General features: G+C 42.0%; 1 long non-coding RNA gene across 23 annotated transcripts in view; it reads right to left on the bottom strand.

Moving 5' to 3' along the window:
• The window catches only part of LOC102553349 (uncharacterized), a 62,518-nt gene extending 43,319 nt beyond the window's left edge, over nt 1–19,199 (bottom strand). For 3 of the 23 annotated variants that reach the window (XR_010055350.1, XR_010055360.1, XR_010055351.1), the window contains exons 1-4: nt 19,019–19,199; nt 18,676–18,796; nt 3,569–3,703; nt 1,657–1,919 (exon numbers count right to left, since the gene is read on the bottom strand). This is a non-coding gene — a long non-coding RNA (uncharacterized LOC102553349). Of the gene's footprint in view, nt 1–1,374; nt 1,506–1,656; nt 1,920–2,926; nt 3,070–3,568; nt 3,704–4,677; nt 4,827–18,109; nt 18,169–18,675; nt 18,797–19,018 lie in introns of those variants that run through there. The other 20 variants (XR_010055354.1, XR_005490230.2, XR_010055356.1 and 17 more) reach the window with 18 other exon arrangements.
• Between the last annotated feature and the right edge of the window lie 4,700 nt (nt 19,200–23,899).

Genomic DNA, 23,899 nt, shown 5'->3' with positions numbered 1-23,899 from the left:
GACACTGCTCAGAATCCAAGGGTTGCATGTGGGAGCCTTTTCACCACCCAGGGGCTGCAAGACACAGCCAAGACACAGCCAAGACACAGCCAAGACACAGTGGTAATACGTGGCTGTAGTCTTCTAATTTACGAGAGGCTCTGACTGACTTGCTTGAATGTTTCTGAGGTCCATGGCAAATAGGGAGCATTAAACTAAGGATCTGCTGCAAGAGATTTTGGTCTTCTTGTTAGAGAAATGTCTTTTTGGCTAGAGGATCTTTCCTTGGGGAGAGGAGCTTGTGATTAGATGATTGGGGCCCTTCCAATTTTATTAAATGTCACATTACCACCTTATATTGTATTAAACATTAATCTCAGGCCTTATGTCATTATACCATTATCATCCTCATTTGGATCCCTCAGAACAGAAGCTGCCTCTGGGGCAAACAAGTGTAGCTCGGTATTCACAGAATGCATGAACGATGAGACTGGTGAGGGAAAATGGCGGCAAGAGGAGTGAGGAGCTTGTGTCACTGATCATGCTCACAGCCACACTATGTCTCTGTTGACATGACCAAACCCTGGGAAAGACATTTAATGAAGGAAGTGTTTGAACTCCTTTTATGAGGGTACAGTGCATTATGGCAGGAAGGCATGGTAGCAATAGTGTGAGATGTCTGGTCACAACGCAGGCACAACCAGGAAACAGAGGTGGTTGCTGGCGCTCAGCTCACCCTCCTTGTTATTCTGTGTAGGACTCCAACCAATGGGGTGGTGCTGCCTCCTTACTTAAACCTTTCTGGACACAAAGTCACAGATACACCCAGAAGTGTGTTGCCATGGAGATTCTAAGTCTAGCCAAGTTGTCAGTAGACACCACTGTGTCTACAGAAAAAAATGGCCTCCCATGACCTCCAGGCAGGGTCAGTGGTCTTCTCTCCGCACTCACTGCCTTATTTAAGACTTTCTATCACTTCCTGGTGCAGACTGGCACTGATGGCCTCACATAAGAGTGAAGTCACTTGGGGGATTACCGAGTCACCATGCTGGTAGTGCGAGTAAGCCTTGGAACTGGGTTTATGAAGCTAGGTCTTTATAAAACTCCAAGAACAATATTGTTTTACTTTTTATATAAAGTGACCATTATTCTTGGGAAATGAATGAAGACTTTGAGTACATATTTTTGTTACTACCTCCCAGGCAGCATATGGAATCATAGTTTGAAAGCATCCAGTGGCCTATTAGATGATGAAAATTGCTATAATCCTTGGGGTAGCACAGCTCTGGTGGTGGTATCACATGGTCTTATTCAGTGACACTGGAGCATAGAGTGTGTCAAAGAGACAGACAGGCAGACATGGCTAGGTTTAGAAGTAATAGCAGAAGGCCAATGTGTGCATAAGTACCTTTAATGTATCCAATAGTCTGAAAGTTAGTGGTTGTGGTGGGTGGGCTTGGAGAAGCTGAGAATCAACATGGTGGCAACATAGCATTGTGTAGCTATTTCCTTCAAAGTGAACTGTTCTGTCCAGGTGGAGGAGGGAAAAGGGAGGTTAGCAAGTTCAAGAAACTTATGGCTCAGTCAACACTAGGCCTAGGATATCCTGAAACTTAGAAAATTCTCAGGGGCCCTCCCCAGGGTTATAAAATCAGTAAGCCATTGGTGAAAAAATACCCTGTTCCATGGAGCAGTCTGCTGGCTGTGTCGGGGCTCTCGGGATGTGAATTCTCTGTGAGGTGTTGTCCATGCTGGGCTGCGATGTTTGGCAAAACCTCATTGGTTCATCAGTCTAGCTGGGCTTCCAAGTCAGATATTGATGGCCCTGTTTCTTTAGTCTGTGACTGCTGTCCCACATGGCACAAATAGACATTTGTTCATGTCTTCTCAGGAAAGTCACTCAAGACACACAAATAGGGACCTAGGAAGAGACAAAGACCCTAGCCAAAACACAGGACAAATTTTTGAATTAATAATAATAATAATAGTAGTAGTAGCAGCAGCAATAATAATAATGACAATAATAATAATAATTATTATTAGTATTCATGCTGTGGAAAATAAAATAGGGCGAAAACCTGAGTCTGAAGTCTTCTTTTTATTTTTCTCTCCCTTCCCTTTCTTCTTCCTCTTCTCTTTGTCTCTCTTCATTTCTTCCTTCCTGACATATTTTTAGCACCTTTGAGCAGGTGTTGTACGAATATATAAGGAAATATATAAGATGCCATTTATGTGTTCCAATTATGTACTTATAGTCTCGCAAAATGGAAGATAACAAGGAGTCATGGTGGAGAGGTCTCATCTTGCCAGTGTTTTAGGGAATTGAAGAAAATCCAGTCCTGCCCCACCCTGGAGTGTCCTAGTACAGGTTTGTTCAATAACAGTCCATTGAGGGTGGAGAGAGATATAGAAAAGCTGTCCAATACTTATTAATTTGAGGTAGAAAGATTGTGAAGTTCCGGGCTTCAACAAATTAAAAGAATGGTTTCAGGAAATAATACAATGACATTTACATTACGTCGTAGCTAATGTGCATTGATTGGATTAAAATATGACATTGTGACTGAAAAGGGACTTCTATTGCAAAACGCTCAGAGATGGGTGGGCGAGAGAAAGCAAGCAGACAGGATTTCATTTTGCCTGCATGCTCTGGGCTTAGTGAGAGTAAAATCATTGATTTTAGCTCTTTCCCTGAAAATGCATTATTAAAACGCAGTTTTAAAGTTAAATAGAAGCTGCGTGGGGCTTCTTTTCCCAGGGACATGCTATTCGTCTGTGCGGAATGCACACAACTGCAATGCCCACCTCAGTGGATTTTGAGAGCACAGTATATGCAGGACAATGGCAGTTTTCTTGGTGGGATTTGCAACTGCAAAATTCCTGCTTGTTTGCACAAGGACTCAAGTCCTGCGCATCAGCCTAGGTGATAAATCATAATTACTGTCACCTTCTGAGACAGGGCTAAGTCCCAGTCTGTGCCAGGGAAGCAGGTAGATTCATCCTCTCTTGGGCTAGAACCCAGGTTTCATGGACTGTGGTTTCTTTTGTTGAGCTCAGAGTGATGTAGGGCAGTTGTTGAATGTTGCAGTTCTAAAAGGAGAAGAAACCCTGTCTCATAAAAATCTTGCTTTGGGGTGAAAGAGACCCACGATTTGGACACCAGGTAAACATTTTCTAGAGCCAGACTCAGCCAAACATAAGCAGTCACAAGGAAACCTGCGTGAGTGCGAGTCTTTTCTTCCTAATTATGTAAATATGTATCACTGGCCCCCTTTTCCTTCCCAGCTCCTGGCAGACCTTGCACTTGAGAAGGAAGGTATGTTTTATTCAGGAGAACAAAACAGACGGGGACCTGAGATGTTGGTGAATAATAAATTGGTTTTGACTTGGCCTTTTAGCTCATTATGAATCTTTAAAATGGTGAAATAAGCCCGCCTTCCCCCCGTTTCCTGACGAACTTCCCACTGAATGCTGGGAGGAAAGCTAGCTGAGTTTGAAAGTTGATCTTGAACTTAGCGTCTGAGGATGCAGACATCCTGCCTCCGTCATTTCGCTCATCCTTCTGTTTGTCTGAACACTGTCCACTTACCTTTCTGGTACCCGTGGTTCAGATCGTGAGCTCAGGAGCAAGCCAGCCTGAGCCAGTCAGCGCTCAAGTTCGGATTCCTCTTTTGAAGGCGGGTGTGATCATGGGTAGTTAATCCCCAAAAGAGTTGCTGTCTGCCTATAAAATGAGTAAGATGGATATCTGCTTTTCCAGTTAAGAATGAATTAGATGTGTATGCAAAAAGCTTAAACTTTATGCAGTGGTTGGGACTGATAGGCTTCTAATAAATGATTGCTGTCACCATTAGCTCAGCTGGCATTCATTCAGCATCTACTTTGGGACACAAACCATTCTGAATGCAGTATGACCGATACTGAATTTTCATGCAGGACCTTTACGGTTCAGACAGAGGACAAGGAATGCTTGTGTGGGCCTAGGAGTGATAAGAAATGAGCAGACTTTGGGCCTGGCCATTCGGAAAGGGGCTGTCTGGTATGCAGCTGTGAGGAAACTGAGTCAGTATGGATTCGTACTGTGGCTTAAATTAGGTGACACGCATGGCTCACACTGGAAGAGTTTAGCAAAGAGGATGGTTGGAAGCACTTTCTACCTGTCACACTTCTGCTGTCTGAGTGAAGCTTTGCCCGACGCTTCCCCTTCATCCAATGTTAGTTTGTTTAGAGAACCAGTAGTCCAGACTGACTTCAAACTTACTTGGATGCCAAGAATAACTCTGAAGTCCTATCATTTGTATACTGAGTTTATGCATCCCAGGCAAACGCTGGGTGACTGAGATACATCTTCACCCCTACTTTAACTTACTGTGTTATTTTGCAGTTCTAATGCAGAGATGGACTCACACACCGAGGTTCACACACATGGCTCCTTACAACAATTAAATACACAAATTGGTTACACCAGTAGACTCTTCACACCCACTTGAAGAGACCCTGGCAATGCTTAACTGAGCACATGATGCAAACACACAAAAAAAGAAATACATAGAAATCCATTTAGAGGGGGAGATGACAGGGACTGTGTTGGTTACCTTGACTGTAAGCTCATGGTTATTTAGAATCATCATGGGAACCAAACTCTGGGCCTGTCTGTGAGCGATTATCTAGGTATGGGTAACAGGCAGCAAGACTCACCCTGAATGTGGGCTGCCCCATTCCACGAGTGAGGGTCCTGGCCTGAGTGGGAATAAGACATGGAGCTGATCATCCATTCGTCTCTCTCTGATTCCTGAGTGCAGATGCAAAGCAAATGGCTTTGATGGACTGCAGCCTTGAACGGTGAACTAAAATAATTAGTTTTACGTTGAGTTGCTTTTGCAAGGCATTCTGTCACACAAATGAGAAGAATCACTAACCTGAGATTGAGGTCATGAGGGCAAAAAACTAATCTGATTTGGTTTGACTCTAAACCTTACAGGACTCTGGAAGGGCTGTTACTGTCTTTCAGAATTTGGCAATACCTTATTCCAAGACCTCCTGGCTTTTCAAGTTTCAACTGGTCCTTCTGCTTTTATGGCACTAGGCTTGCCCTGCTGACTCTCTTTTGTTGCTCTCTGGGCATGCCCTTTCTTCTGTATAGTTAAGTGTTTCAGCTATAAAGTGAGAAGGGGAGGTAGTATAGGGGCTTTTCTGTTTGCTGACCTAAATACCTGTTGTACCTAGATTGAGTTTTCCTCGCTCTGGGAAGGTTTCTCTTAAGATTGACTTGCAGATGGTTTCTGTGCCTTTAGAGTGAGATTCTCTTCCCTTTTCTATGCCTGTAACCCACAGAGTCGCCTTTTTCATGGTCACACTTGTCTTGGAATTCCCACAAGCTCCTCCTTCTTTGTTAATCTTTGTCCCTTTCTGACTGCTCTTCCTCCTCCTCCCTGTCCTCAGGCCAGATTCTCTCCTTGTCCTTCGCCCATTCTCTCTCTTGCTGACACTTTCCTCAGAGCTTTTGATTTGACTTTTGTCAGGGCAGTTTTTCTTCAGTCCTCCTCTTGGTTAAATTCCTTGTTCATGTCTCACACCACCCTCCTCTTTTTATTCAGCTGTTTCTGTGTTCGAGCAGGAGTTTCGATTCCTCTTTAGTTTATTTGAACAAACCCACAACCCCTTTAGTTCTCTAGAGTTTCAGCTAACTCACTCTCAATAGGTATCATTCCCAGTAATTATTGGAAAATCTGTGGGTTTTGGGTTCTTGGCACAGAGTTGGGATTTACACCTTGGTTATTTTGTTGTTTCAGACTTTATTTTTATCAGCTCTTTTCTTTCTATTGAATTATTGGAAGTACTTGGGGGACTTGGATATGGCAGAGCCGAGGTGCATAGTTCAGAAAATAGTTCCTCTGTCTAGGAGCCCAGGGTGCCTGATGTGGACTGTATATTATTCTCTGAATAGAATATTAATTACAGGAACAGCTGCTGGATATGGGCCTTTATGCAAATGTTGTGCTAGTCCATTAACAACAGTGTCCTCATTGACTTCAGTAACAACTAGAAGATAAATAACCAAAGATAGTATGGAATATATTCACATGTTAGTTAGATTAGGTCAGGAGGGAAGTAGGGTTGGTGAGAATAGGAAAGAGTAGAAGATCCACTTTAAAAAGAAAAGAATTGAGGCATTTAAAGGAACTGGGAGGGGAAGAGTTAAGGACTGCAGATTTTAGAGACTGTCAAAGCTATAGAAGGTTCTAATTAAGAAATAATAAGAGGAGGAGATGTAGAAACAAAAGGGGATGCGTAAGAGGTATGGGCAGAGAATGTCTCATTTGCTGAGTGACACATAAGAAGCTTAAAACCTAGAATCAGGCTGCAGACAAAAGTGAAGCCATCAGGAGACATATAAGCAAGAGTGGGGAGGCCATAATAGAAAATAAAATCTAACAGTTAATTACTGGCACAGCTGGGCTGGGTTGATGTCAAAGCTTTTGGATCATCAGACCCAGCAGTCCCCACTTGGTACTGTAGAGGGTGGGGGGTCAAGTCAGAGCCTTTGAAGCCTCTGTGTTCTGTTCTGTGTGTCTCTGGCTTGGGGGAAAAGGGTATTGTAAGTCCTTTCCTTGACCCATGCACTCCACAGAGTCTCTTCAGGTCCTCTGCTCTCAGTCCCTTCCAAGTGAGGAACAACATTTTCCATCTCTCCTGTTATCCCCTGAGCAGGTTAATTTACCTGCATGCTTCAGATTTGAGAGAAGAAACAGCTGGGCTCCTAAGGGCAACTTATTAAGATGGGTTTGATATTTTATAAATTTCTATTCATGATGAATCTTCAAATTCTGAGACATGTTTTATAATTTTTTTTAGCACTTCCCAGTGTGGACTGGTCATGTTTGGTATGTCTACCTGTCCCACTTTCTGAGATAAAGGCCTTCAACGATCCACAAGACAGGGCTCTAATTGGAACCTTTGGAGTATGTGTCTGAGCAAGTTGTGTCACACAGAGCCCTGAGCTCCAAACCATGGCATCTGAAGGCCAGGGTTGAGGCCCTTCTTCATCCTACACTCTCCTCTAACCATGGTCATTCCCTCCTAAACACCAAGAAGTGACACTCCAGAGAAGAGCAGACCCTCAATTTTTTTGTTTTAAGTTTCCATCACTCCTAATGAGCATTCTAAATACTCGACCCTCACACTGTGCTTGTAACACTGCAGACATATCATCCATCACTTGTTCAGTCTACTGAATGGTTTCACATGAGCTACTTCTCAGCTCCCCATATCCCCCTTTGTGTCTATGCCATTGACATGCAGACCCCAGGGTTGGATTTTACATGGGGATGACGCATTTTGGCCAGCTGATTCCAGCTCACAATTCTGACATCCAAGAATCCAGTAGTTGTTCAGTCCATGAGGCTGGATGTCTCAGTTGTGCTTCAGTAGATGCTGGAATCCCTCAGAAGTATGCTCTAATGCCAGTGAAGGAATGGATTTGCCAGAGAGAACAGGAGTGAGCAGGCAAAGGGAGGGCAACCTTCCTTCTTCCAAGTGCTTTATATAGGTCGCCAGCAGAAGGTGTGACCCAGTTTAAAGGTGTATCTTCCCACCTCAAAGATCTGGATTAGAAGTTAGTCTTCCTACTTCAAATGATTCAATTAAGGAAAAAAATTCCTCACAGGTGCATTTTGATTTTAGTTAATTTTAGATGTAGTCAAGTTGACAACCAAGAATAGCCACCACTCCCTCTCTTTTCTACAGAATGTACAGGCAATATACAACATGAATAAAAATATAAAACAATGTTCTTCATGCCCGCCAAACTTCCTTCCTTCCATTTCTTCTTCCATTTCTCATGAGAGACTCCTGTATTTTCATATACCCTGAGATGCTTCATCCAGGTTCTAGCAGACATCTGAGAGAAGGGTGTACCAAGCAGTATTCCTTTGCCCATAACTTTGCCAGATTAGAGAAGGCTTCTCACTATTTAAATAGGGCAACATCATTCGAAAATATCTAGAAATCTACATCCCTTTTAAAACACTTCTTGTTGGCCATTTATTTTCCCAGCTTGAGAGCAGGAGGAAGTGTGGATGAGTCGTCAAAGGAGGGATATTTTAATGCTTCATTTGTTCTTTAGGGAACACTCAGCTTGTTCTATTAGTACAGTGTGTCAGAGCTTTAGACACATACACAGCCTCCTTGGACCTTGTCTTGGGAGATATGTGTGTGTGTGTGTGTGTGTGTGTGTGTGTGTGTGTGTGTGTGAACTGACAGCTGGTTTTGAGAAATCTTTCCCAAGTGTCTTCTGTTTTCCCAGTAAGAATAGAAATGTGTAGTTTCTTCCCAAGAGGAACATTTTGCCTTGGGTGAGGATGATGATAGGGTTAGTGGGTCACCAAAAGAAAGAGTGAGAGAGCAAAGGTCCACCTGGAAATGTTTGTTCTTTCTTTCTTTCTTTCTTTCTTTCTTTCTTTCTTTCTTTCTTTCTTTCTTTCTTTCTTTCCCTCCTCCTCCTCCTCCTCCTCCTCCTCCTCCTCCTCCTCCTCCTCCTCCTCCTCCTCCTCCTCCTCCTCCTCCTCTTCTTCTTCTTCTTCTTCTTCTTCTTCTTCTTCTTCTTCTTCTTCTTCTTCTTCTTCTTCTTCTTCTTCTTCTCACCCTATGTGATGAGAAACAGTCAACAGATGTTCTTCCCTTGGAGGCAGCTAAAGTGGTTGACTTTATGTCCTCCATGTCAATTCTCCATGGTGACCATTAGGGCTTAATCAGGACCACCTTTTCCAGGAATGCTGTGATTCAGAGTGTCTACCAGTTTGTATCAATTTTATGTCTCTGAGTCTATCATTTACTTGGTATCATCAGGAGGAAAGAAACTAGATTGTTATTGGTTCCTAGGTAGACCTAAGACACTCCTCTCCTGCTCCAATCTCTTCTTTGTCTCAGGAAACCATCCTATAGAACCCCAGCTGAAGCTCTGCCATGATATATGAACAATCTCTTCTCCACAAACAGGTTTAGTAATGGTCTACTTCGAAATAAAGCTATTAAATGTTAATGTTGCTATTTATTATTTCAGGGATTAATTTTTAAAATTACACGTTTGTGTATGTGTCTGCGAATGTGAATGCAGTGTCCTCAGAGGCCAGATCCCTTAGAGCTGCAGGTCCGGGCAGTTGTAAGCTGCCTGAACACAGGTCCTCTATAAGGAGCAGTAATTGCTCTTAACTGCTGAATGATTGTTCCAGCCCCTAAGTCTGTATTACTTTAACCATCATATGCTGTGTTAGATCCATTGTGACAGTTTTAGATGAAGTGTGTAATTCTCCTTACCCCACCTCCTGCCCTGCTCCCACTGCATTCTCGGTTCCCAGCTTATAACCTCCCCAGCCAGATGCTTTGCCCTTTCCTGTCCTAAGGTCATTGTGTTGATCTCCATCCTTCCTCAGTACCCAGCGTTGCTCTTTTTTATCTCCTTTCCAGATTCTGAGACTTTTATCCATACTCATACAGTACACATATTATATGTGTACATATTATAGGCCAGGAGATACACATAAGGAAGAAAGTACAATTTTTGCTTCTCTGCAATTGGATAACTTTGTTTAATATTGTATTGTCAAGGCATATCTATTTTCCTTCAGATTTCATGCTTTATCTTTTCTTTATAGGTGAATAAAATCCCACTGTGTCTATTTACCACATGCCATTATCCATTCTTCTATTGGTAGAAATCTACGCTGGTTTCATTTTCTCATTATTTTTATAATTTATCTCTTCCACGTATGACCCCATGGACAGTGGTTCTACTGACTCCCTGTATCCCTGTCATGCATATAATAACCATCCATTACAACCTTTGCTGAACTGAGTCCTGAAACCTGTAAATGATGTAAAAAAATAGTAAAAGGCATACACACCCCAAATACGGAGGCTTTGAAAAGTCAGTTGGTAAGCACTTGTTGATTTCTACCATCTAAATTAGGAAGTGAAATTTATTGAGACTTCACTTCTGTCTGTTCCTTTGCTAAGAACTTGGCTGGTCACACCTGGTATGCATGTATGTTAATATCCCACAATTTACCTTTAATATTCATAATGAATCTGTGTTAATTAAAAAGCTGTTAAGAATCCATATGCATCATCTTGCTTAATCCTCAAAATGACTTAGTGAAGTAGACTCACATGAATCTCTATGTGACAGGAGGAGATTGCTGTGAGGTAAGCTAAGGACCTCCACAGCTCGTGAGGAAGAAATGGAGTTCACAGCTGGACTGTCCAACCCCAGAGGCAACACTGGAGCTCCATGCACGTAGGTTACAGTTCTAGCACTATGAAAAAATGGATTAGGTGGCACACAGCTTTGACCCCAGCATTCCACAAGTAAAGGCAGGAAGACCAGGCATTCAAGGGAAAGTGGATTGTGGGTGGTCAGAGAATTCTGTTTTCAAATCCCCCTTTGTTTATTTCTCTTTTATCTTGCTTGTGAACAAGGAAGTAGGCTGGTTACAGACATTAGAGTTTCTCCTAAATCGAAGGAAAGCCTCCTATGAGGAGTAGCTGACTACATAAAATGTATAAGAAAGAATATTGGGCTGATGAGATGGCACAGTAGGGAAAGCGCTTTCCACCACAACTGACAGCTTGAGTTCCGCAAAACCCTAAGGATAAAACCAGAGAACTCATTTCCACAGGTTGTCCTCTGATCTCTGCATGCAGGCCATAGAATGTATGCATGCTTGCTTGCAAGTGCACATGTACATGTGCGAGTGCACACACACGCACATACATACACACACACACTGAATAAATAACATAAAAATGTTAAAAATTCAAAAAATTAAAAATTGAAAAAATATTGCTAACTTGTCATTGTCATACTCTATATACTACATTGTTAATTTGTTTGAAACTCACACTTGTAAAAAACATTTATGCATATTTTCTTCTCGTGGGAAGTCAGCCTGTAAATATTTACTGTATACCACTGGTCCTTAGTCCTTGTTTGGTCCAGTTCCTGTGCTGTGGGCTCTCTGCAGGTTCTGTGGCTCTCCAGAGAGCGTCTACCAAATGTTTTCAGTGTGTTGAGCCAAGCAATGGCCAGACAGAAGTGACTTCTATGTAGCTTTGGTGACACAGGTAGACAGACAATATAGGCTCAGTGTGCACAAGAATAACAAATGATGTATTTCTTCTTGTAATTCTGACTCACAGTCCTCCCTTCCACAGCTCTACAGAGATCCAGACATGACTCTATGCTCGGCCAACCGCGGCAAAAAAAAAAAAAAAAAAAAAAAAAAAGGATGGGGAAAACAAGATCATGTTCAAAGTGTCTCTCCTGACCGCTTTCCTAAGAGATTTTTCAAGACTTTATATTGAAGGATCCAGATGACTTTAAGTAATTCATCTGGCTGATTTATATAGATTGTTTCTGAATTCTGATAATGTCTTCCCAACTTGACTTACCTATGATTTTACTGAGGGTCCAGCCTTACCTGTATATCTCCTATGTAGATGTGTATTTTTATGTGTATATGAATATGTTTATGCATAGTATTATTTTTATGTGTGTATGGATATGTTTATGCATAATATTATTTTTATGTGTGTATAAATGTTTATTCATTATCTATCTATCTATCTATCTATCTATCTATCTATCTATCATCTATCTAATCTTATGAATGGCTGCCAAGTTGAAGTCAGCCAAGTCAATGCTCAAACTGAAGGAGGGAGGGTAGCAGGTGTAGTAGCCCCTCAACATGGAGTTTCATTAGTCAGAAGCTAGGAGTACACTCTTCCATCACCAAGAAGGTCTGTCTAGTCTGTGTCTCACACAGTGTGGTTGCTGTCATTGAACCACTGGTGTGATTGATGGAAGTGCCCAGAGGTGGGAGCTGCTGAATTTTCCTTTTGATCTTTCCTCCTGCCTCTCCTTTCCTTCAGCTGTCCTAGGATGTGACCTCTTTACCTCTGACATTTAAATATCTGCTAGCGTATGCTTCCATGCCTCCCTGTCTTTTTGCTTTGTCTTTGTGGTATTGTTTTAAATCTTGAGGGATGGTGGGGCCTTGAAATATCCTACTCACCATTATGAGATGCAAGCTGACCCAGGTGTCCTTAAATAAGGTGGCAGAAATTCAGTTGGTAACAGAAATTATGTGGATTACCTTACCAATCAGTATTATGGAAGTCAATCCAGCGAAATCAACAGAGTTCTCACACCTTCTCTAAACCTTGACAATGCAAGGGAGCCTCAACTCATTTGTTTTTATGGATTTTTGAAAAAATTACCATTCTGGCCTTCATTTTTGTTTAACTGATGTATTTAACACCTATTCTAAACCAGTCACTAGTAAGACAGGTTGGTAAAATGGTGAACAAAACCAGTTTGATGCCTAACTCCTCAGGATTTATAATCCAGGGCCATGTCTGTACAGTGCCATTCGTGCTGCTCCTTCCAAAGTGGGAGGAGGGAGGAGTGAGTGTACCAGCTCACTTTGCAAGTCACTGCAGTAACTAACAGCTCTGAGGATAACAGTTGACGGTTTCAATCCACTCATCTAGACAGATAAGTCGATTAACTATGAAAAGGAGAATACGGTAAAAGAAGAGATTGTGGATACAGGTCCAGTTTCATTAAGGACTTGGAGAAGGCTGTGTAGTCATAGACCTATTTTAACATGTAGAAAGTGAGATGATTGTTACAGACACACAGCCTTTTCTATGATAGTCATTGATATTTGACTATCTCTAGCCACACACATCAGTTACAATGATAGTGGAGAGGAAACAAAACCTTCTCAGATCTGTAAAGGACAGCCAGAATTGAAGATTAGAGCTGGTTTTAACCATGAAGTTTGTCCCATAATCTTTGTGAGAGTAGTCTTAAGCCTGCCTCATGTCAAGTCTACCTCTTTATTTACATTTTTAATCAATGAAGAATGAAAGGAAGATACAGCAAAAGAGGGGAAGAAGGGAGAGAAGTGGGGAGAGAGTTGCATGAGGAAGAGGGACAGAAAGATAAAGGAGGGTGGAACAGATAGACAGACAGATGGATTGATTGACTGCAGACATTGCTGTAGATAAACAGCACAAGTATGCGCACCAGGGATTGCAGGATGCTCTGCTCTGCATTTCTGTCCTGTCCCTTTTGGCAGGAGCTTATCCAGAAGTTCTGATTTGTCCCTTTCAAGGGTCATTCAGATTTCACTGTGAGGAATGGGTTGCAGTGAAAGAGGGGATGTGGTGTGAACAGCCAGGGTGCTACTGCAGTGATCTATGCAGAAGATGAGAGGGGGTGAGGAGGTCTTCAAGGGAAGGAAGGTGCCAGATGTGTTAGAAAGTGGAGTTAGCAAGTCCTGCCCCCAGCCAGATGAGTTCCCATGACATTTTAGGTCTCCTGATATTTCTTCCCAATTGTCTCCCAAATTCTGTCCTTAGGAATATATCATATCCCTTCTCGTGCCTATCTGAACTCAATGTGTTTGAGGATCCTAGCTCAGGGCTGCAACAGTAGTAATGGTTTAGCTGTGTTTACATGAGGCTGATCTCAGTAGTTATAGTTACCACTGTAGCTGAAGCTGTCTGATCTCCCTCAAAAGGTAAATAAATGTCTTGTATCAGGCAAGCCTAGAGCTGTGTGTCTTCATCACTGCCCACTGTCCTCACTCTGCTCATGTTTAACAGGTGTTAGAAGCAATGGAGACTGCCTGCTATAGCTTCAGAGACTGGGCTGAGACTAAACATGGCTGATCTCAGCTGCATTGCTAGACAACAAGTCATTGCTCTCTACCTATCTTCTCATCCGTCAAATGGGTCCAGCTCACATCCACTACCTCTAATCTACATAACTACACTCAGTTGAAGATGGTTGTGAGGATAATGCATATGCAACTACTTCTTAAAACTAAAGGCATTTGCAGCTCAGTTGGGTTATTTCTATACTGTTTAAATTCAGTTTTGTAGCCTTGAATGGAACCCAACTTGAGTAGACTTATAGCAAAACACAGCAAACCTCTGCCTTTCAGTGTTCTCTTTTCATATGGCTCAGGCAACTCTGAGCCTATATCACTTTATTTCAAAAAAGATAGAAGAGACAACCTCCAAAATATGATTTTACTGGTATCAGGCTCATCCTAGGAGAAAAACTGTGACTCGGCCAAGATGTTGACCATTGTTCCTTTAAGTTTTAATGCTAGCCAAACTCAAAGCTTCTAGTTGAAGTCCTTAAAGGAATAGGATTTGTGTTAGGAGAATAAGAGGATGAGAATGCCAGGCATATGTGTGTGTGTGTGTGTGTGTGTGTGTGTGTGTGTGTGTGTGTATGTGTGTGTGTGTATGTGTGTGTATGTGTGTGTGTGTGGTGTACATGCATGTGAACACACATATGTGTGTATGTGCATATGTATATGTATACACATATATGCAACCTGTGCCTACTACCACCGATAATGAGAAATGCTTCTAGTGTGGACTCATGTTGGTAAAGTCAGTTGCCGTAATATCATTGAAGATGCTGTGTTTAAGATAAACAGCATACTGCCCAAGCAAACCACCTTTTCAGCTGAGACTTAATGTGGAGATGTTCTACAAAGGCACCTGGATTGATGGCAGCTTATGAGAAAAAAATTGAAATTTTACGAAAGTCATGGAAGACAGGAGGGAGTGGGATATTAGACAGTGACAGAAAGACACAAATCAATCAGCACATGAGAGGTGTGAGGCTATTAATGTCCTTTCCCTGATGGAGAAAGATTCTAATTACAAACAGAAGTCAGTGGGATATGGGGAGATTTTGTTTATGATCAGATCTGATTAGACAAATGATGACAAATGAGGAATGACTGCAAATCGACCAGAGATGAGCTCTGTGTTGCTAGGTAACAACCTAACATGGTTCATGTAGAATAGAAGGACAGGAGACATTGTGGTGCACAGTGTTTTCTGCACCTTCCTTTACCTTCCATTTGAAAGGCTTCTGTTCTGGGGCTTAAAATGTTCTATCTGGGTCCTCACACTTCATTCAAAGTAAAATATTAGCTTAGTTTTGGTCCTACAACTAAAACTTTCTAAAAAGAGGCTTGGTGTAAGGGTGGTTCTGATGCTATGGTCCTCTTCCCTGACTGCTTCTTTTGATCTGCCAGTAAAGAAAGCCGTGGGCCAATTGTTGGGCGGAAGGTACAGGCAAGACTGCTGGCTCCCTGGAGGAAAAAGGAAATGAAAGGAAGGAGAGAGGAGAACCAGGCAACCATGTGAGGTCTTGGTAGGAATGGTGGGCTGTGGCGGCTCCTATAGGCAAGTGGTCAGAGATGTTAAGCTGGAATTCGATTCAACTGACCAACTAAGTTAGGTGGGAGAAGTGGAGCTAAGAGTAATGATACTGGCACATACGTTTTCCAGCTGGGAGATAGTAGCACCCAGCAATTGTGCCAAGAAGGCAGGTTGAAAATGAACAACTGTGTGTATGTCTTTTATCCATGGATTCAAGGGAAGCTAGGAGGGGGCTGGTCGTGTGGCCACTTCCCAGAGCAAATACAGGTAGAACAAAGCTACATGTAACAGCTTGGTTCAGTGAATTGGCAGTGACAAGCAGGCTTGAATAGATGACAGTTACTGTCTTACATCTTTTCCTAGTTTCATTTGTGTTGCTATGATATAATTCACTGATCAAATAGCAGTGTCGGGAAAGGGGGATTACTAAGATTAAAATTATAGGTTATAGTTCATCATGGTGGAGGAGTCAAGGCAGAAATCCAAGCAGATTGTCATAGAAAATCTATGGTCAAGAGCAAGGAGACAGGAAACAAGTCCTCAGTTGCTTGTTGCTACTAAGTTGGCTGTCTTTACTCTCACCCAGTTCAGGGCCAAGCCCATGGAAAAGTGCATCCCACATGCAAGGTGAGTCTTCCAATATCAAGTAACAACCAAGACAATCCCCACAGATGTCTACCATGGTCCATGATCTAAATAATTCCTTAATTGAGACTCTCTCCTCTGATGATTTTAGATATAGGTTTCCCCCATGCCTGTTGGGTCCACCTGGGGCACAGCCTACAGAGGTAAGCTTCTCACTATCCCCTAACATCCATCTTCCTGCCCTCAGCCCTGCCTGCCTTCCTGAGGAAGCCTGCATGGGGAAAAAAGGGGGCAGGAATATCCAGGTTAGACTCCTTCTAAGTCAATCCCCTGCCTGCTGCATCCAGTTGGGGCACATCCAACAGAGATGAGCAACTTGCTGTCCCCTGATCTCCATGGTCTGGCCCACAGTTCTGCTTCACTTCTCAAGGAGGTCTTCAGGGCCCAAATATAAGGAGTGGAAATGTATGCCCCTCTAGCATGGACTCTTGGTCAGTAGATGGCCTACACCTCTCAAGGGTACAGATTTGAGATTCTTTGATATAATAAGCAAAATTTCCATCTACCACACACTTTAGATAATATTCAAATGATTCTTGATGTTTTCCAGACCTGTGTGACTTGAATCTTGTTCATTGTAGTGTCTCTTAGTTCTGCTGTTTCCCTCACTGCATCACACACACACACACACACACACACACACACACAATCTTTTTTCTTTACAAGTATACCAAGTTTCTTCCTGTCTCAAAGCCTTTGATCTGCTTTCCTTGTGTATAAAATGTTCTTCTCTTCCAGATCTTTTAAAATCTATCTCTGACTGCCTTTCTACTCCAGTTTTACCACAATGAAAGATTTAAGACTTAATTTACAGAAGTCTCTCACACCCCATGTATTCAACACCACCTTCAAGTATTTAATATATTTTCTTCAAAGTGCTTATCCCTGCCTCTTATACTATTAGTTCTGCATTTGTTGTTTGATAATTATCTGCCTTCTACAGTGGGAAGAAAGTTCTGTGAAGTAAGGCATCTTGCCTTGTCTAGTTTTGCATCATTAGCACCCAGAAAAGTGATTGACATGAAGTTTTTGAATGAATAAAAGTATATATACATTCTCCCCACAAAATTCTTCCCAAGCAAGGTAAATAAGGACTGAGCATGGTGATGTGACAGCTCCTTTTTCATCTATTTATTTGTACAAATGATCCTACTTCCACTGTAGGAAGAGAAAAGAAAACACAAGTATACAAATGGTCATTAAATCACTAGCAATCACTGCTAAGAGAGTTAGTGTGTATCCTTGCAGCTTTTCTCTGTGCAAATGTATGCATATGGAATTACTTCTATGTGCCCCATGATGACTATCATTTTTCCACGTCAACGATCACATATCTTCATCATATTTTATTGGCTGCATATTACTTTGGGCACAGCTGTGCCTGGGTGGCCTGTGCTTAAACCTCTGCATTGCTCCACCAGCTCCTTAGCATAAGCTGCAGAATTGAAACATCGTGTTCAAGGACTTTCCCCCTCACTTCAGGACTTTTGAGACACATGAATCATGTTGTACCCACTGGCCACTTGTACATTAAGTCAGTGAAGAATAAAAGGCCTGTTGCCAGTGGTCCTTCCACCCCGTGAGCTTGAACAATCTGTAGAACCTAGCTCTTCATGATAGAAAGTGGGACTCCAGCATAGAGTGTGCTCCCCATGGACCCCTACAGGTTCTCAGACAGACCTGGACAGATAGTATTGTGATTATTATAGATATTTAAACATTTTTTGAGGGGCATCAGGTGCAGAAGCAGGTAAACCCTGTTAATGTATGAAGGATGGAGTACATGAGTTATTTCCCAATTGTTATAACTACTATTCAAGACAGACATTACTATTAAGTTATTAATATCATTATATTTTTAAATTTTTAAGAGTTGGAAATGGAGACATGGTTCAGCAGTTACAGCATTTATCCCTCTTTCTGAAGATCAGGATAGTTTGATTCCCAGGATCCATGTAGGATATCTCACAGCTGCCTTTAACTCCAGCTCTATGGGATCCTGTGCCCCCTACTGGTCTCTGCAGTTACCTATATGTGCATGTTCACACACATGCACTCATGTGTGTGTATGCATGTACACGTACAACCACACACACACACACACACACACACACCATCATCATCATCATCACCATCACCATCATCAAATTTAGCTCTTAAAGCCAATTTAATATCTTTAAAAATACTTGTTTGCTTTTAACTGTATTTATTTCTCCGTAATACTGCTTACCTGACACTGATATTATCCCACATCTCATAGATATTTGAATGTGAAGACTTGCAGAGAGCCTGGCAGCAGAGTTTGTTGGAAAATACAATTAGCATCATCCTTTGAATGGGGCTACACAATTTCTTTGGCCCCAAATAAAAGAACAAAGCTTCCAGAAAGAAGTAATCCTGTCTGTGTTGTAAAATGTTAAAGCATACATTTTGAACTCCAGAAGCACATTATAAACATTTGTCAACAGCTTGGTCAAGGACAACTCTCCAGGTTTCAAGGTAATAGGGCAACAATACTTCAAATGGCAAAGTCTCAGGTCTAAGAAAGAGGTAAGGTCCAGGAGTCAGGAAAAGGGTCTATATAGGATTGTCACTTTGAAAACACTAATGGAGACACTAATGTGAAAGGGAAAGGCAACAGCTGTTAGTTTAATTGGGAAAAGCAATCTGAATATAGCAGTTGGCCAACTAGCTGCCTTGCTTTTAATTTTTCCTACATGGGGTCTTGGTTAGAGAGGAAAAAGTCAACAGTCTCAAAAATAAGGACAGATAAAGAGTCCAGTGGGGGGGAAGTACCTGCTGTTGAACCTCAGGACCTGGTGTCAAAACCCCAGATCCATGTGCTGGAAGGAAGAACCAATTCCCATATCTTGTCCTCTGACTTCCACATTAGAGTTGTGCCATACATGTCACTATCCTACAAATAAATAAATATTTACAAAAAAGAAAGAAAGAAGGGGAAGTGCTTATACCCCTCTCAGACAGGTCTTGATTAGCTGTCACTTGAAGTCATGTCTTAACTGTCGGTGTCTTTAGAATAAATAGAATCAATGGGTGTCTTAGGGTTTTGCTGCTATGAAAAGGCACCATGCCCAAGACAACTCTTATAAAGGACAACATGTAATTGGGGCTGGCTTACAGGTTCAGAGGTTCAGTCCAGTATCATCAAGGCAGGAACATGGCAGCATCCAGGCAGGCATGGTTCAGGAGCTGAGAGTTCTACATCTTCATCTGAAGGCTGCTAGTAGAATACTGGTTTTCAGGCAGCTAGGATGAGGGTCTTAAAGCCTACCCCCATAGTGACACACCCCTACTCCAACAGGCCACACCTACTCCAACAGGACCACACCCTCTAATAGTGCCACTCCCTGGGCCAAGCATATACAAGCCATCACAATGATTAAGTATTGTCATACTGTAACTTCTCTGGATCAACTTCTGATTTATTAGGAATCAGAACAAAAGTCAGGCATCCACAGGGTAAAGTTAGGAGAGGAGTACCTATTTAGAAGCAATGTGGTCTATGACTAGCTCTCCTAGCCCTGTCACAATTCAGATAACAGCCTCTCTGCTCTAACTACCTGTCATCACCAGATTTGAAAGCAAATCTTCACAGTTCTCCATGATGAGGTACATTTTTTAGTGTTACACCTCAAACTGGGGAGGCTGCTCAGTTGTCAAAGTCGTTACCAAGCAAACATGAAATTTGATCCCACAGAACCCACATTAAAATAAACCAAAAAACCCGGGTGTGACGGTATGGTGGTACACATTTGTAATTCCTGAACCTGGGAGATTGAAATAGTCTGGCTACATACGCCTGCAAATCATTGAGTCATGGCTAGTTGTCAAGCTATGGGCAAATGAGAGAACTTGTCTGAAATATCAATTTAGAATGTACCTAAAGGAATGACAATTTAAGTTGACCTGTGGCTTCCACCTGGATGTGCATACACATGTACATTCACAAACATCACACACACACACACACACACACACACACACACACACACACACACACACACACAAATTAAACACGATGTAAAATTTCCCTAGTTTTATTCTTTTGCTTATTATGTATTTTTTCATTAATTTATTGATTCACTTTACCTCCCGATTGTAGTCCTCCTCCCTCCTCTCCTCCCAGTTCCACTCTCTCACCCCATCAATGAAATTCCAGCTCCCCTTCTCCTCAGGGAAGCCTCCCTATAGGTACCACCGCGCATTGGTACATCAAATCACTGTAGGGCTAGGCTTATCCTCTTCCACTGGGCCCAGACAAGGCAGCCCAGCTAGGAGAAAGAGATCCAAAGGCACTGATGTTTCACGATTTACTTTTAATCGTAAGCATGCATGTGGGTGTGCATACACATGTGAGTGCAGGTACCTGCAGATACCTAAGGTCTTGGCTCGCAGTGGAGCTGGAGTTACAGGAGGTTGTGAGCTATTTAATGTAAGTGCTAGGAACCAAACCTGGGACTTCCGCAAGGACAGCGATTGCCTAATTGCTGAGTCATCATTGCCAGCCCATCTCTCCAGTTTAAAACAGCCGAGTCTCCAGATTGTACATATGCCCATCAATACCTATTTCAACAGTAGCCCAAATATATAGAGAAAAGAGTGAGGCATACTTACCTTCAGTGAAAAAATTACGGTGCAGTTAAAGTTGCTTCTTTTCACCTAATGTAATTGTCATCTCTGAGGCTTACTGCCTCCATCTGCTTACCCAGGCCCAGTCCTGGAAGCTTCTAACCTTCTCACAATCTAATCTAGGTCTAGAATGGTTTCAGCCTCTGAGACTGACTCTAAATAAGCTCATCCTTTCTAGTTCTTTCTTAGCTCTGGGTGGCAGATTCAATTTGACTGTTCTGACTTAAACTCCTCTACAAGCTGACTGATACAATCTGGCTTCTCTCTTGGCCTATAACTGGATTGCTCTGCTTGGCCTCAAACTTACTCTACAGCCAGTTTTGATCTTCTGACTCCTACCCTGCCTCATTCTGTCTTTATCTGTATCTACCTTGTTTATCTCTATCTACCTTGTTCTCTTCTTCAACCCATTCCTGAAAAATCTCCTGGTAAAGCTGCCTTCTTCTCTCTGCATTGTTCAATCTTAAATAGACTCTTTTCTCTGTGAGAATTGGGTGTATCCCATTTCACCAAACCTTTCTCTGATTCATCACTTTATCTGCCTCCTAATTAGACATCACTTTCAAGCATGGGTACTTCCTTTTACAAATTAACTTTACCCTCATTGTTTGAGATTAAACATGTACACTAAAGTTGTGTCTGTATTCCAGCCAGGGGATTAATGATATGTGCTAAGGGATGAGCTACACCACAACTAGAAACAGGGTGTTTTTGGCAGTAAATAACACAGTCTTAGGGTTCACAGTGTGGTCAAATATCCTGCAACATGACGCACTCCCAAATCCATAGGAATCAAAGTAAATACTATTTGGAAGCAACATATTCCCAAGTAATTGGCAATAGTACTAGGCTCACCTATACTTGTTTTTATGAGAAAAAGAATGATCAATGGTTCTGATCTATCTCATCGGAAACTGACCTTTTTGTCCTTGGTACAGTGGGCTTTGACTTTAAGCTACTGTATTGAAATATTGATGAGACCACCCCCACCTTGGCATTTTTTATTTTCACTCCAGTCTAGAGTGTCATTCTTCCTTTGTCTTGAATTCTATTTACTACATTTCTCGTTAGTCTGATGATATATATGATAAAAATAATCTCAATGGAGAAAGAGTTCGTTTTGGCTTATAATTTAGGGCATGCATTCCATCCATCATGACTGGGAAACATTGGGGCAGGAATGGCTGGTAACTGGTCATAGGCATCTGTAGTCTTTTTTTTGGGGGGGTTCTTTTTTTTTTTGGAGCTGGGGACCGAACCCAGGGCCTTGCGCTTCCTAGGCAAGCACTCTACCACTGAGCTAAATCCCCAACCGGCATCTGTAGTCTTGAAGCAGAGAGTGAACAGGAAGTGAGGTTAGGCTATAAAGTCTCAAGCTCCACCTCCAGTGATCTACTTCCTACAGCAAACCTCTGCCTTCTAAATGTGACACCTCCTTCCCAAACTGTGCCATGGGCTGGAGGCCAAGTACTCATCTTGCAAGCCTATAGAGGGTTTTATATCCAAACCACCACAGCCTGTCTTGCTACACTCATTTCCACCATCTGTGAATTATGGGCATTCCTAAATAGATCTAACCAGCAAAATGGCCCACATAACTCATAAAATGAGAAATTTCTATATCTGATACACATAGAGGCTGACTCATAAGACCTTAGTGGGTCATTTTTGGGGAGGGGGAAGGAGGGGTATATCTGAAGAGACCAAGTAATTCTGATAATTGATTGTTCATAATTGACTGAGTTTGATGACTTTTTAAAAGCCTCCTTGTGGCTTCAAAGCCATAGATTTCTACCATATGTTCTGTTTCTGTTTTTCTTGTAAATACCCCTGAGATTACAGCCTATTAAATCAATAACAGCCTCATGTGAACAAATTTAATAGCTTGTTTTTCTTTTGACTGGAAGGATACTTCACATAGGATGTGGAGGAAGAGTCAGATAGAAGAGGATGGGACTTAAGGAGTAGTCCTCCTTCAAGAGGTGCCACAGAGTCCAGGGGACCAGGAGTGACCCTTGGTTTAACTAAAAACAACAGGAAGTTGCCTTTAATCAATTTGAAAATAAATGGAAGTGTGTGCCCGAGCAGCCTCTCTTTGAAGAGATGTCAGAAACACTTTCAATCTTTTATCTTCTTGAAAACAGCAGGAGGAGCGCCACTGGAGTCAGCCCTGTAATTTCTGCTCAGTAATTATACCTGTCACCATTTCCGACAGAGGGGATATAAATAACCAGTTACCTTCCTCTTTCTGCTTCTCTTCTGCATTATTCTTTCTCTAGCCACAGATTCTGGTGGCTGACACTAATGTCCATGCAGAACACTGAGCATCCACAGCCAGTGTGCTCTTAGACAGGAGGCCAGTCTTCAAAAGCAGCCTGTACTCAACTGGGAGATGCTCATTTCTCACAGAATTCTGGGTTTCTAAGATTTATGCTAAGTGACAGGGAGAGACAGGCACCAAGAGGAGGGGGTCTGGTTTCTATTTCTATTTTGATTCCACTACCAGTAAGATGTGCATGTGTGTGAATATTTTCTGCACAGTGTGCGCTATTACACCCACATGCCGGTCACTTTTATGCCCTAGTGACTCACTGGAAAGAAATGGAAGCTTCTGGGAGATAGATTAACCCTCTCAGATCCTCTCTTCAGGACCAAGGACAGCAGAATTGTGCTCTAAGGTATTTCCTTGTTGGGATTCTATTAATATCTTTCCTTAGTCTCACAGTTTTTTGTTCCTGTTATAATTTGGAACATAAATATTCCTTCAAAACTCATCCTTTTTTGCTAGCCTGTGCTATTGCTGAAAGGTTCTGGAACTTTAAGAGGTGATGACTAGTGAGGGGAAGTTAGGGCACCGATATTGCTGATGGGAATGACTAAGATCTTATCCTCCTTCTTTCCCTTTCTTTCTTTCCTTCCTTCTTTCTTTCTTTCCTTCTTTCTTTCTTTCCTTCTTTCTTTCTTTCCTTCTTTCTTTCTTTCTTCTTTCTTTCTTTCCTTTTCCCTCTCTCTCCCTCCCTCTCTCTCTCTTTCTTTCTATCTTCCTTCCTTCCCCCCTCTATTTCTTCCTTCCTTATCCTCTCTTCCTTCCTTCTCCTTTCTTCCTTCCTTTCTTCCTCCCTCTCCTCCTTTCTGATCACAATAAAGTGAGCCACATTTTTGCCATCATATTCTACCACACCACAAGTCCAAAGCAAGACACCCAATGAACAAAATCTCCAAAACCATGAACCCCAAATTAACTTTTCCTCCTTTGAGTTAGTTACAGTTACAAAACACTTGCTAACACAAGTTTTTTTTAACAGAAAAATAAATTACAAATAAAAGAAATGCCATCAATTATTTTGGGTTCTACTAGAAGAAAGGCACT

The sequence above is a fragment of the Rattus norvegicus genome, chromosome 10, assembly GCF_036323735.1.
Source record: "Rattus norvegicus strain BN/NHsdMcwi chromosome 10, GRCr8, whole genome shotgun sequence".
Lineage (NCBI taxonomy): Eukaryota > Metazoa > Chordata > Mammalia > Rodentia > Muridae > Rattus > Rattus norvegicus.
This window is presented reverse-complemented; position numbering and strand designations above follow the sequence as displayed.